This window comes from Typopeltis vanoorti, chromosome 14 (genome assembly GCF_054136105.1).
Source record: "Typopeltis vanoorti isolate ZY-2024b chromosome 14, IOZ_Tvanoo_1.0, whole genome shotgun sequence".
Taxonomy (NCBI): domain Eukaryota; kingdom Metazoa; phylum Arthropoda; class Arachnida; order Uropygi; family Thelyphonidae; genus Typopeltis; species Typopeltis vanoorti.
This window is the reverse complement of record NC_143562.1, coordinates 41,640,173-41,653,155: the sequence shown is the minus strand read 5'-3', so window position 1 is coordinate 41,653,155 and position 12,983 is coordinate 41,640,173. Positions and strand designations below refer to the sequence as shown.

Here is a 12,983-nt window from a genome sequence, read left to right as displayed (position 1 = left end):
TCAACAGACGATGACCATGTTGAGAGCGTTCATGTTGTGATTCGTGGAAATTGTCATTTAACGGTCCGAGAAGTTGATGACGAAGTGGGCATCAGCATAAGATCTTGCCATCAAATTTTGACTGAAAAACTTCAGATGTGTTGTGTCAGTGCAAAATAAGAGAACCATGTTGAAATCAGTCAAGAACTGTTTTGCAATGCAAATGGTAATGAAAACTTTAAGAACATCAGCAGACTTTTTCCTGTTTCCCAAACTTACAACCACTTTGAAAGGACGTTTCCAAACCATAGAGGAGATTCAGGAAAACATGATAAGAGAATCAACCACATCACAGAAAGTGTGTTCCAGGAAGCATTCCAATAATGGAAGAAACGTTGGGAACAGTGTATCGCCAGTAGATAGAGGACTACTTTGAAGGTAAAAATGAGCAATAAAGTCTTTATAGCAAAAGTTTGGTCTTTTTTTGAACACACCTTGTATATACTATCAACTGAAGCCCATTTGTATAGAAGAAGCCCTTTTGTTAAAAAGACCTGAGTTTGATTCCCATACATGATGCAAGGAATTTTTATCTGGTCTTTTCAACTAAAGGTGAGTTAGCCCGTCTCATATGGTGATTGAGGGTCTTTCCTCCTGGAAACTCAGATTTTGTATCCCTCAAAACAGGCAAACCGATCCCATGAACACACACAGCTAAAACATAAATAAATACTTACAGCAGGGCAAGGAAGACAATAGGAAACCACCATGTTCCATAATCATTATTTCCTAGTAACGTAGCATATGGTTATCCCACCAACCATAAGGGTAAGGAGAGAAGAAGAAGATACTATCAATTCTCACTACAAAGTTGTAGAGACATTGTTTTAATGGATAATTTGTTATAGGAAATTTTAATTAAAATAGCATTATGCCTGTGAAGCTATTCTGGTAATTTGTTCAAGACAGAAATTTACTATAAATAATTATATTTAAGCTTTAGTGGACTAAGCAACAAAGGTGTATGAGAGGTTGTGGGATGATGGGGGGTATTGCAGTTTATGTATACTAATGAAGTAAGTATTCAAAATAAGGGTAAGGAGTTAAAAGATACTGCCAGATATGCAAAATTTTCCATTAAGTGATATATATGGAAGTGCAAAGTGAGTGCTTATGACAAGCTGAGGAGTCTGCTTTCAGCAGTACCATACCATAAGAACTTGAAAGGAAGATATGTTTGGTGGTGCATGAGAGTGGTCAAGAAATGTTTGAAGAAAGCAGTATCAGAATATATACCCAGAGTCAGAAGGATAAATCAGGTAGGAGTTGGATGAATAGCAATATTAAGCAATAGTTGCAAAGAAAGTTATGGAGGGCATATAAGGAAAAAGGTGATCAGTATGCCATGAACATTACAAAGGATGGGCAAAAAGTGTCATCTATATGGTAAGGAACACCAAAGGTAATTATGAGAGAAAGCTAGCTGATAAGGCCAAGAGAAATCCTAAACAGTTCTTTCACTATGTGACAAGTAAAAGGAGGAATGACTGTGGAAGGATGACTTTAAAAAGTGATGAGGTAGGGAGATAACAGAAGCAAACCAAACAGTTGAATTACTGAGTGAGCATTTAGCAAGAGTGTACCATGTGACTGTCTGGACATACTAGTGGTGATGGGCAGTAGATGGCGTTGGTGTAGTTGCAGTTAGTTGTAGTTGGTGGATTTGTTATTTGTTGGCATTTATTATTACGTGACACCTCCAGGGTGTCACGTAATAATAATAATATAGGTGGTAACATTGTCATGCCAGATGTAGCACTGACTGATATGCAAAGAGAGGTGCTTAAAATATTGCACAATCTCTGCAAACACAACCCAGAATTAGAGGCTGTCAGCTTGTGTATTACAAGAATGTGAAAGGGAATTATCAGCTCCTCTAACCAAGTGGCTTAAGCCTCAGTACTGGGAAGGTGCCAATGGAGTGGAAAGGGGGACAAAATAGTCCCACAGCATAAAAGAGGCTCCAAGACAGAAATAGGAAATTATAGGCCAATGAGCATCTCAAGAGTAATGGTTAAGATATTGGAGAAATAGGTGAAATACAGAATTCAGGACTAGGTGAATAAGAATATGATACTCTATAAGGGACAACATGGTCTTATTAAGGGTAAGTGTTGCCTTGATAATTTGCTGACTTTTTATAATAAAGTGACAACGGAGTTGGATAAGGGAAATGGCTACTCAGTGATACTGCCAAACTTTGCAAAAGCATTTGACAAGATTGTACATGCACCCTCTGTCCAAAAAGAAACTGAACTTTTCGAAAATAGAAGGAACTAGTGGCACCACATGTTGTATCCTTTTGTTGTCGAAAGCGGCAACCTTCATTAGTGTTGTGTCAATTGTTTATGACATTTGTTTCATTAGAAGCCGAGTTATAGTGCCAAGAGTGGCAGTGTGTTTTGACGAATGGTCGGAAAAGGAGTTTCAAACAGAGAGCTCAGATTGACTTTTGTGTTAAACTTGGTAAAAGTTTTACTGAAACGCATCAAATGCTTCAAAAAGCATACGGTAATGATATGATTATCCCTACTCAAGTTTATGAGTGGTTTAAGCAATTTCAAAGTGGTCGTGAGACGCTTGAGGATGACGAAAAGAAGGGCTGTCCAAAAACTGGACTGACGAAGTTAACATCCAAAAAGTGAGTGATTTCATCAAAGAAAACCAACCCGAAATCATCCGTGAGATTGATTGAAGATGAATTGGGAATTCCAAAATCAACTGTGCACAACATTTTGACCGAGAGTTTGGGCCTTCGTAAATTGAATTCGCAATTTGTACCCGCAAGTTGACCGATGACCAAAAAATATATTGAATTGAACACTGCAAGGACCTCATTAAAACTGCACGTAAGGACTCAAACTTCCTTGAAACGATTGCCACTGATGACGAAATGTGGTGTTTAGAGTACGAGTCCGAAACAAAGCGCCAAAGTGCTGAGTGGAGACAAAAGACCCTGGAATGCTGATTTGTAGAAACAAATCAGCATTCCAAGGGCATTATCCACAAAGAATTCATTCCGCCTGGCCAAACGGTCAATGGCGAGTTTCATCTTGAAGTTTTGAAGCAATTAATAGCGAGAATTTGTCACGTACGGCATGAATATCATGATGCAGGCAGCTGGTCACTTTTGCATGATAATGCACCATCTCATCATTCGAACATTGTGAGACAGTTTTTGAGCAAAAACGAAGTTTGTGTGTTGGATCACTCGCCGTATTCACCTAATTTAGCACTGTGTGACTTCTTTCTCTTCCCTTGACTTCATTTGCTGATGAAAGGAAAGCAATACGACACCATTGAAAACGTTCAAAGCTGCAGTAACCGTGACCCTCAACAGTATCCCAAAAAAAAACAATATAAAAAACTCATTTAACGAATTAACTGACCGTGCCAAATGCTGTATCGAAGCTGAGGGAAAGTATATTGATTGAAATAAATGATTTGAATAATTATAATTGGCCTGTGTTTTATTTTCTATCAAAAGGTTGGTTTCTTTTTGGACAGAGGGTGTAGAACTCTGTTCCATAAATTGGAGCTAATGAAGATGGATGTGAAGGTGGTGGTGATCTAGATTAGAGGATGACTGATGGACAGATATCAAAGAATTGTTTATTGAGGAATTGAGTCCAGGAGAAGGCAGGTGACCACTGGTGTACCACAAAAAGTATTTGTTACTCTGTTGTTTAATTTGTGCTTCAGTGATAAAGGAAATGGCAAATGAAGGTGATGCAGAAACCCAACAGGAAACTTAAATAGACTAGAAGTATGGGCAAAAGTAAATGATGCCTATATAATGTGGCCAAGTGTAAGGTGATGCACTTTGAAGAGATTGCAAGCTGTGTACTTTTGATGGAACTGAACTTCAGGAAACAGATGAAGCCAGGGAGGGAGGGAGGGAGGAATGTGGACAGGGAGTTGAAATTTAGAGAGTATATTGTGAAGGTCACTAAGATAGAGGTTATTGATTCCTTATACAAGGCATTAATAAGGTCATATCTGGACACCTAGATTCTGTGGAGATGAAGTAGTGGAGAAAATCAAGAGGCAAGTGACCAAGATTGTGGCAAGTCTATAGAACGCTCCCTATGAGAATAGATTGATAGCTGTGGACTTCAAACACTAGCAGATAGACAAAAAAGAGGAGAAATGATAGAAGCATATAAGTTATTAAAGGAGTTTTATAGGATTTACACTGTAGACATTTTGCAGTACATGGTAGGAAGAGAGAGAGAGAGAACAATGGGTTCTTGTGGAAATGTGTAAAAGTAAGGGTGTTAGGACTAGAATTTTTGCTCAGAGAGTGGTAGAAGGGCTGCCAGAGGTGGTTATAAGTGTTTCATCAATGAATGAGTTTAAAGAGAGGTATGATTGGTATTGTGTGAATAACGAATCTCTTGCAATGAGTCATATAACTTCATAGAGATACCTGTATAATAATACACATATGTATAATATATACAGGGTGGTTCAAAATTCCATGTACAAACTTCGAGGGGAGGTAAAGAACATCAAAATCAACCATATTCACATAGCAAAGCATGACCGGAAACGCCACTCGAAAGTGATAGGTGGTGCTGTTCGCCAGTGCTCCAAGTGCACAATTGGGGCTTCCTCGTTCAAGCTTTCGACATCGTATGAAGAACATGCATCGTTTTACGAACGCTGAGATGGCAGACGCACCTCATTTACCATATTATGTATCCAACTACTATTGAACTGTTCAGTTACGCCTAATAAAGTTTTTTATACTACTTACTGCCTTCTGTTATTTCTGTATCTTTGTTTCCCTGTTCATAGTTTCTAGTTGCTTTCCTATGTGAATATGGTTGATTTTGATGTTCTCTACCTTCCCTCAAAGTTTGTACGTGGAATTTTGAACCACCATGTATATACAGTGAAAACATCTGGTAAAATAAATCTGAACATTATGCACCTCTGTCACCAGTATGCATTCTGACAGCTACTCTATAAATAGGAACAGCACTGAATGACGAGGAAGGCTTCCACACAGTGCAGAAGTTAGTACTTAATGGAAACGTAGCTTTTGTTATCTTGACAAAGTTGAGATGAGAGTAATAGACTGGTAATTAAAATATACAAATGATTTATTTTATCTTTTTACATCCATCCATGGTACATAATGTTATTAATAAACAGAAAGTTGAGAAAGAAGAAACAAACTTGTTAACATTGGCTTTGAATACTTGTAGATTATATTCTTTAAGAAATATGTAAAGAGGAGACTATTCATACTCTCTGTATATGTTCCTACAGTAGAAGGAATGAATGAATGAATAGCTGCTGATGTGTTTTAACAGATTTAGAAGAGAGAGAGACTAGTTCCAATTCTGATCAATAGTGACTTTGTAGTGCATTCCAAATATTTTATTTGTCAAAATAAGTTTGCAGTCAACATGAAGGAACTGCAATGGAAATTCCTCTTTTCTTTGATTTTTCATCAAACTACTTCAGATTTCTAGTAAAGAGGTTGGTAGAAATCTGAAGTAGTTTGATGAAAAATATTTTATCTGTAGAGCAGCATTTCCAGATTATTTATGACCACCCTTACCCTTAATCCAGCCATGGAACTAATATTAAAAGATTAGCAACCTTTCAAGGGATGGGATTCATGTAAAGAGGAAAAAAAATTATAGAATATGATCAAAGTGTTCTGAAGAGCTTTCCTCTTGGCACCTCATCACATGCTTTTCTCACATCTACAAAACTGAAATACAAGATCCTTGTTACATGCACCATTTTTTCGATTTTTAACTACCAACTCTTACAACTGGAATATAAGCAATGTAAAAAATCTGATTCAGACAACTCCTCCCACCCAAAAAAAAAATTAGAATGTATCTAGTTCTTCCAAGTTTCTCTTGATCTCAAGTATGCTTATCTGAATCTTCAGTTTTATTTCCCTTTTTAATGAGTAGCACAAGTGCTCTACTCAATTCATTCTTTCAAATTATGTCTGGCATCAAAAATAACTTCATTTATGTCACTATTATCTTTAATCAGCTTCCAAAAATTTTGTCATCATATCTTCTATATTCTGACCAGTCTTCTTATTGACTTCTATTTAATTACTTTCACAAAGACTGGTTGACCTACATTTTTCTCCATATTCTCTGAGAGCATGTACTGACCTGAAACTTTCGACTCTTCTTTTTCAGGAATGCTTCTAAGTTCTTGGGTCCACCATGAAGTTATAATTTTTCTATCTCACAAACTAAACATATTCACTACCCTGGATCAGTCAATATTTCATCAGATTTTGGCTTCAAGGATTGGTCCTTGTTTCTGAACACCCCCACTCCCAATAATATTTGAGTCTATTGAACACTTATTTTCATTTCAACAGGTTACCTTGTTTTGATCCTGCTCAAAACTAAATGGTGATGAATTCCTATTTCAAATCATCTGTATGCCATTGTATTATAAACAGAATGAAGAGATAATTTCAGTAAAATTATAGATATTACATTCCTCCATAGCTCAGTCAGTATAGACAAAGCCCTTTGGTCAGAAAGACCTGGGTTCGATTCCCATCAGTGATGTGAGGAATCTTTATCTAGTCTCTTAACTAAAGGTGAGTTAACTAGTCTCATACGGAGGTGGAGGGGGTTTTTCATCCCTCAAAACAGGCAAACCGATCCCATGTACACACACGGCTACAGTCATAAAATATACTACAGCAAGGAAGGCAACGGGAAACCACCTTGCTGATAATCATTTTCCTAGTATGGTAGCATATATAGCTACCCCCCACCAGCCATATGGCTGAGGGAATAGAATAGAGACTAAACCATATTAGGAATTACTTAAATAAAAGAGCCAATAGGCTTCACTTTGGCAATGTAACATTATTTAAATTAAGGGGATATTAAATCCCACATTATTTCAAAGCCGAATAAGAAACTCAAAGATCGGAATCAAAGAGTTTCATGCCGAATATAGTAAACTATATTCAAAACAAAGAGTTTCATGCCGAATATGGTAAACTATATTCAGCATGAAACTCTTTGATTCCGATCTTTGAGTTTCTTATTCGGCTTTGAAATAATGTGGGATTTAATATCCCCTTAATTTAAATAACATCGCCGATGAAGCCTATTGGCTCTTTTATTTAAGTAATTTATGGGTGCACCTTTTTGAAACTCGTATAGCAAAGTATATAAATTCTTTTCACTATAACGTCAGTATTGCCTGGTCTACTCACTGATGAGACCTCAATAAAGGTTGAAACCGGTCTGGGTAGTGACTTCCACCATAATGTATAACATCATACATCTCCTAGGAGATGTGTTTTACATTATGGGTAATACTAAGAATAGTGATCAGAACTTTACCCACCTTTGCAATGAGTTGCCCTAGTGTTGAACTACGTGCTTTAGCTTACACTACAATCCACCGAAACTTTTATAGTTTACTATATTCGGCATGAAACTCTTTGATTCCGATCTTTGAGTTTCTTATTCGGCTTTGAAATAATGTAGGATTTAATATCCCTTTAATTTAACTAATGTTAGGAATAATTACTTTAATTTCCTGACATTTTGACCTATCTCTGACACACACACATACAAGCTATATTACATTTCAAACAGTATGCCAAAGTGACAATGATTTGATCAACCATTATTCTACTGGCCTATTATTATTCTAGGGAAAAAAATAATAAAAAACTACATCAAAGCCATATTCTTCATATAACATCATCATCAAACAAATTCATATAGACAGTTTTAATATAGCAAAAGTGATGGCCGAATCCATAATTTAACATGTGTTGTCATATTAGAGTTAAGATCTTAGATGATGTAGTCCTAATTATAATTAATTCAGACCAAAAGATTATGTGCGTATAATATGTGCCATCCATATTCTTGGGATTTTTAGAACACCATTATTGTTAGTGATAAGAATTTCACAGGCCTCCTTAAATTTAAGCTCATACCACATTTTGGTGTGATGTAAACAACAGGTACCTTTCCAGTCAATTCTATATAGAATATTCAGGGCATGATCAGAAAGACCAGATTTACAATAGTTGTTAAATTTAATGTGCCGTTTATGTTCCCTTCTCTTTGTATATATATTATTATTTGTGACACCTCCAAGGAGTCCACAGCCTCATCACGGGAGGACACCTCTTGTACAACTCTGTCTTCACCACTACACCGAACCTCTACTACCAATCATCTACATCAGTGCCATCTACCGCCCACCACCACCACAGCTAGTATTTTTTGTCTGTAAATTGCGTGTGTTCTGAAGGGCCGATTTGTCTGTATGCGGGATAAAAAACCCTGCTACCTACGTATGAGATCGGCTAACTCACCTTCGATTGAAAAAGTCCATATAAAGATTCCTCCCGTCATGACGAGATTCGAACTTAGGCCTTTTCCAATTGAAGGGCACAACGTACCGTCGTTCTTCCAAATGCGCTAAGGAGGAGCTATATGTGTATACTCCAGTTGATGACTTTAATATGAAGGTCGAAACATTGGGAAATTAAAGTAATTATTCCTAACACAGTTGTAGTCCCCATAATTTTACCGATATGAATGTTGATCACTGTTTAACACTAAAAGAAAAGAGTGAAGAGATCATTAGCATTAATAAGACTATTCCTTTAATAAATTTAGTTAAATCCTTTATCCAAGTGTAAGCAAACAAAGTTTGCACCTGAAAATATCTTCAGGACTGAGGTAAGGTGATACAACACTTAGGCAACTCGCAGCAAAGGTGGATCAAGTTCTCATCACTCCTTGTCTCGGTATCTCCCATAATGCAAAGCACATCTCCTTGCGGACATGTACTATGCTATGCATTAAGGGAAGGGCCACTACCCAGACCGGTTTCGACCTTTACTGGGGTCTCGTCAGTGGGAGGCAGACCCAGAAGTGGTGATACCAAGGCAGAAGCAATAGGAATGGTCATATTTACCTATACGAGTTGACAACAGGTGTACCACCTTATTATTAAATTACTCTGGATTAAGACAAAGACGTTGGAAGTTTATTTTGCACTTGGTTAGACTATAATAAATTTAGTTTAATAAAACTAAATTTAATTAAACAAAAAAAAAAAAAAATCAGCTAAACAATTAAACTAAATTTATTATAGTCTAACCAAGTGCAAAATAAACTTCCAACCAAGACTATTCCTTTTGTTCTCTCCATGTACGTATTCATGCACATTCTTAAGCTGAAACATATTTTGTAAATATTAGTCTTGAAATACTAGTCCATTATTAGTTTGCACCTTTTCCCAAATTTTATGAAAGCATTGCTATATGTCTGGGATTCATTTTCTGCTTTGTTTAGATCTCCAACAAGAACCAACCTTTTTTCTGTCAGTTGCCCTCTCTAATGACAAACTTCCTCTGCTACTTCCTTAGTATAACTGTCGGTGGAAGAAATTCTTCCTTAGAACTGCCTGATTTCACATTGAATTTCCCATTTTGAAATCTGAAAATTGCCAATGATCAAACAGATAACATGTTTGGTGCTGAATACTACAGCTATTCCTTTTCCAATCATTTTATCTGTTAAATAACTATATCACCTTTTTAAGTCTTCATTTCAGTAATACAGATCAAAAATGAAATTTCAGTAATGCGAAGTACTGATTTTGGAAGGCAGAAAATAAAGAGGAAATATGACATATTTATGCTTTGAAATGTCATTATGAGATTGACACTAGGGAGATTTTTCATATGGTAGAAAAAAAGGGGAAAGAACAAGGACAAAAGGCCACCCTTATAAGTTGCAAAAGGATGTAGTGAGAAGTGGATGAGAATCAGATTTTTTTTGCATGGAGAGCAATAGTGCATGGAATGCACTGCCAGAGTGGGTGGTGAAAGTACAAACTGGCAAGTTTAAAGAGTAGCACAATAGACCGTGTTGTCTAGCACTGAACTCCCATGACAATGTCTTGTAACTCCATGGAAGTTATGAAATAATACCAATTATATCAACCTGATACACTACTAATTCTGCTGCAAGATCCACTTCTTTTTCATTAATACTTCTCATGCTGATGGTGTCCATTTTCAATTTTACCAAAATTAAATTTGTTCCAACAGCAAATTTTTCAATGTTCTTTCTCTTTTAACAAGTGATATTCCATCTGGAATGGCATTTGGTCATGCTATATCATCATTTTTGCTTGTAGTTTAAGCAAATGCAGAACACTATTTGGTTGGCTAAGTTTGAAACTGTCATCCCCATCTTTATCCATTCAGTATCTGAGAAAATACCTAATAATGGACTATTTCCAGAAGGTGAGAATTTGGATATTTGGCAAGAAGCACATGTCAGTTCACATTCCTCACAGGTTTCTATTTCTATCTAGTTTTGATTATTATTGAAGTCAGAGAAATGAACTACTTTGTTTCTAAAAATAATTATATCGTTACAGTGAGGTGAGATTACAAGCAATGTGAAATGTGTATTTATAATTATTCACTAATAAGGAAACATAACACAGGATATATAAAATATTTAATAGTTGTAATATTAAGAATATTTTTATAAGAAATCAAAAATAGCATTAAAGAATAAAGCATCTTTACAACTGCGACTTGTGTCACATCTACATGTGCAGGATTTAAAGCTCAAACTGAATCAATATAAATGAACATCTAACCATGCAAGTGAGAGCTCAGTAGGTAATGATAATGCCCTTTGGATAGAAAAGATTTTGACCCAGGTTGGAATCTCAATTACCTAGGATGTGAGGAACCTTTATAAGGCCTTGTCAACTAAAGGTGGGATAGTCTGTCTCATATGAAGGTGGCTAGGTTTTAACAGACAATACACTGCCATCACAGCCTTAGCTGTAATTCAGATAACTTAACCTCTTGATGGAAGGATCTGAATTTGAATCTAGGATGCAATTAATTTTTATATGATTGTTAAACCATGCGAATTAATCCATCTCATATGGAGTTGGCATAGTTCCATCTCCTGACGCTCAAGTTTTTCACTATACAAAACAGGTAAACAAGCTAGAGAATACGACAACTGAGAGACAGATTATGGAGATAGGATTAACAGATAGTATCACTATCAACCTATGTCCTCACCTTGGTGTTCTCTACCTAAACGAAAACGTCAATGTGACACCTCCAGAGAGTCCAAAGACTCGTCGAGGGAAAGTGTGTGTCAACAGCATCGAACGATTACTAACCGCGCTCAAACTTGCTTAACCTTTTGCGTGAGCCATTAGTAGCAGAGGCTCTACTAATCGACCAACCTTTGCTGGAGAACTATCAGTAAGGATTTCATGGAAAGAACTTAAAACATTCTCCCAATCTAAATTCTCACTGCATGATCATATCAAAATTGTGCAGAGTATTTACCTTGAACAGTTACTCCATTTATTTATTCTCACTGAAGGATGACAAGTCTATTTTTCACAAGACTTGAATTGTAGACATCTCACAACAATCACAGTTTTAAATGTTGTTTTATGGTCCTTCAAAATTTCCCCATGATCAGTCTTGTTACAAGCAGCAAAATATTTCAGCTATTATTATTAAGTCACCTGACTTCTCAATAACCAGAAAAGGATTTCTCATTGACTGTTAAGAGAATGACCCAAGTGTTTACGTGAATAACTGCATGCATCACATTTCACCCTAAACATCACTACAAAAAAGGACACTATTTTGACACTTATTTCAAAAGAGCGGCTTTTGACGCCACTCTATATAATTTTACGACTTCCTGCGTGATAACAAAAAAACTGTCAAAACGCCGTTTCATTCTCCAAAAAGTAGGCAGGTTATAGCCCAACTATTGCAAGAGATGAAAGCATTTCTATGAGATAGGTGGAATTTCATAATCCTAATTAATATTTATTGTGCCGTATTCATTTTTATTCAACGGCTGATTCTTTTGAATTGAGGCAATAAAAAAATTGTTTTTTCTAAAAGAAATAACGCTACTGTTAATGCAGAAGTTTCATTAACATTGGAATAGATTCATTGGATCTATAGTAGCCATAAAGTAGGAAGCATTTCATTGTCCAGAATGTTCAGGTACATCTCCAAGTTAAGTATTCATGGTACCACAAACAGAGGTCAGCATGTAAACCAGGAAAAACAGAACCATACCATCACATCGCCACCTCCAAATTTCATAGTTAGGTTATGCAGTCTGGTAAGAGATGTTCTCCAGTCATTCGTCACATCCGTCCATTTGCTCAGTAGAGGATATAATTTGATTTGTCGCTTCATAACACCATTTTCAAGCTCCTTCGTTTCACTGTACGCACCACTCAAGGCGACCCTGCATATTCGTTCGAGTAATGTGGGGCTTGCATATTGCAGTCCTACCATGAAAACCCATGTTGTGAGCCTTGGTTCTGAATGTTTTTTTTTTTTTTTTGCACATTCGTGTTCGAGTCTGAGCGTAACTCCGTATCCAACGCGACGGCCGACAAATGGCAGATTTTACATATTATCCTTCGTAGCACCCTACAGTCACGTTCGGTGAGTCGCTGACTGTTGACCTGAGATGGTCCAAATTGCCAAAAAAGTTTCTATCACAATGCGCCTTTCAAACTCCTTCAGTTCCCTTCTCGGAATTGTTTCACCCAGATACAGTTGCATCATGTTCCTCCATTGTATGGAAGGGAAATTTCAAGATAAGTAGTTTTCTGTTAGTATGCACAATTATGCTGTGCTTATCCCATGGATAACCTAGGTCTAAGGATTATATATACATATATATAAAGTTAGAAATTAATAACCCTATTTTTACAATTGTCTGTTATTGTTTATTTGCCATTACATTATCCTGTACACTGAAGGTGCCTGTGACACTTAGACAGGTTTGCATTACATAAGATTTTCACGAGTTTTCCTCCGTTTTTATATTTACTTTGAAGTTCATATCATCAGGGCCATACTTATGCACTGGCGCACA

The 12,983-nt window shown here is 36.5% G+C and overlaps 1 protein-coding gene across 4 annotated transcripts in view; it reads right to left on the bottom strand.

The window, feature by feature from the left end:
• Positions 1-11,718, bottom strand: part of LOC150099400 (centrosomal protein of 57 kDa-like) — a 177,827-nt gene extending 166,109 nt beyond the window's left edge. For 3 of the 4 annotated variants that reach the window (XM_090404119.1, XM_090404118.1, XM_090404121.1), the window contains exon 1: positions 11,414-11,718. The gene's annotated coding sequence lies outside the window, so the exon portion shown is untranslated. Of the gene's footprint in view, positions 1-11,137; positions 11,385-11,413 lie in introns of those variants that run through there. The other variant, XM_090404120.1, reaches the window with a different exon arrangement.
• Between the last annotated feature and the right edge of the window lie 1,265 nt (positions 11,719-12,983).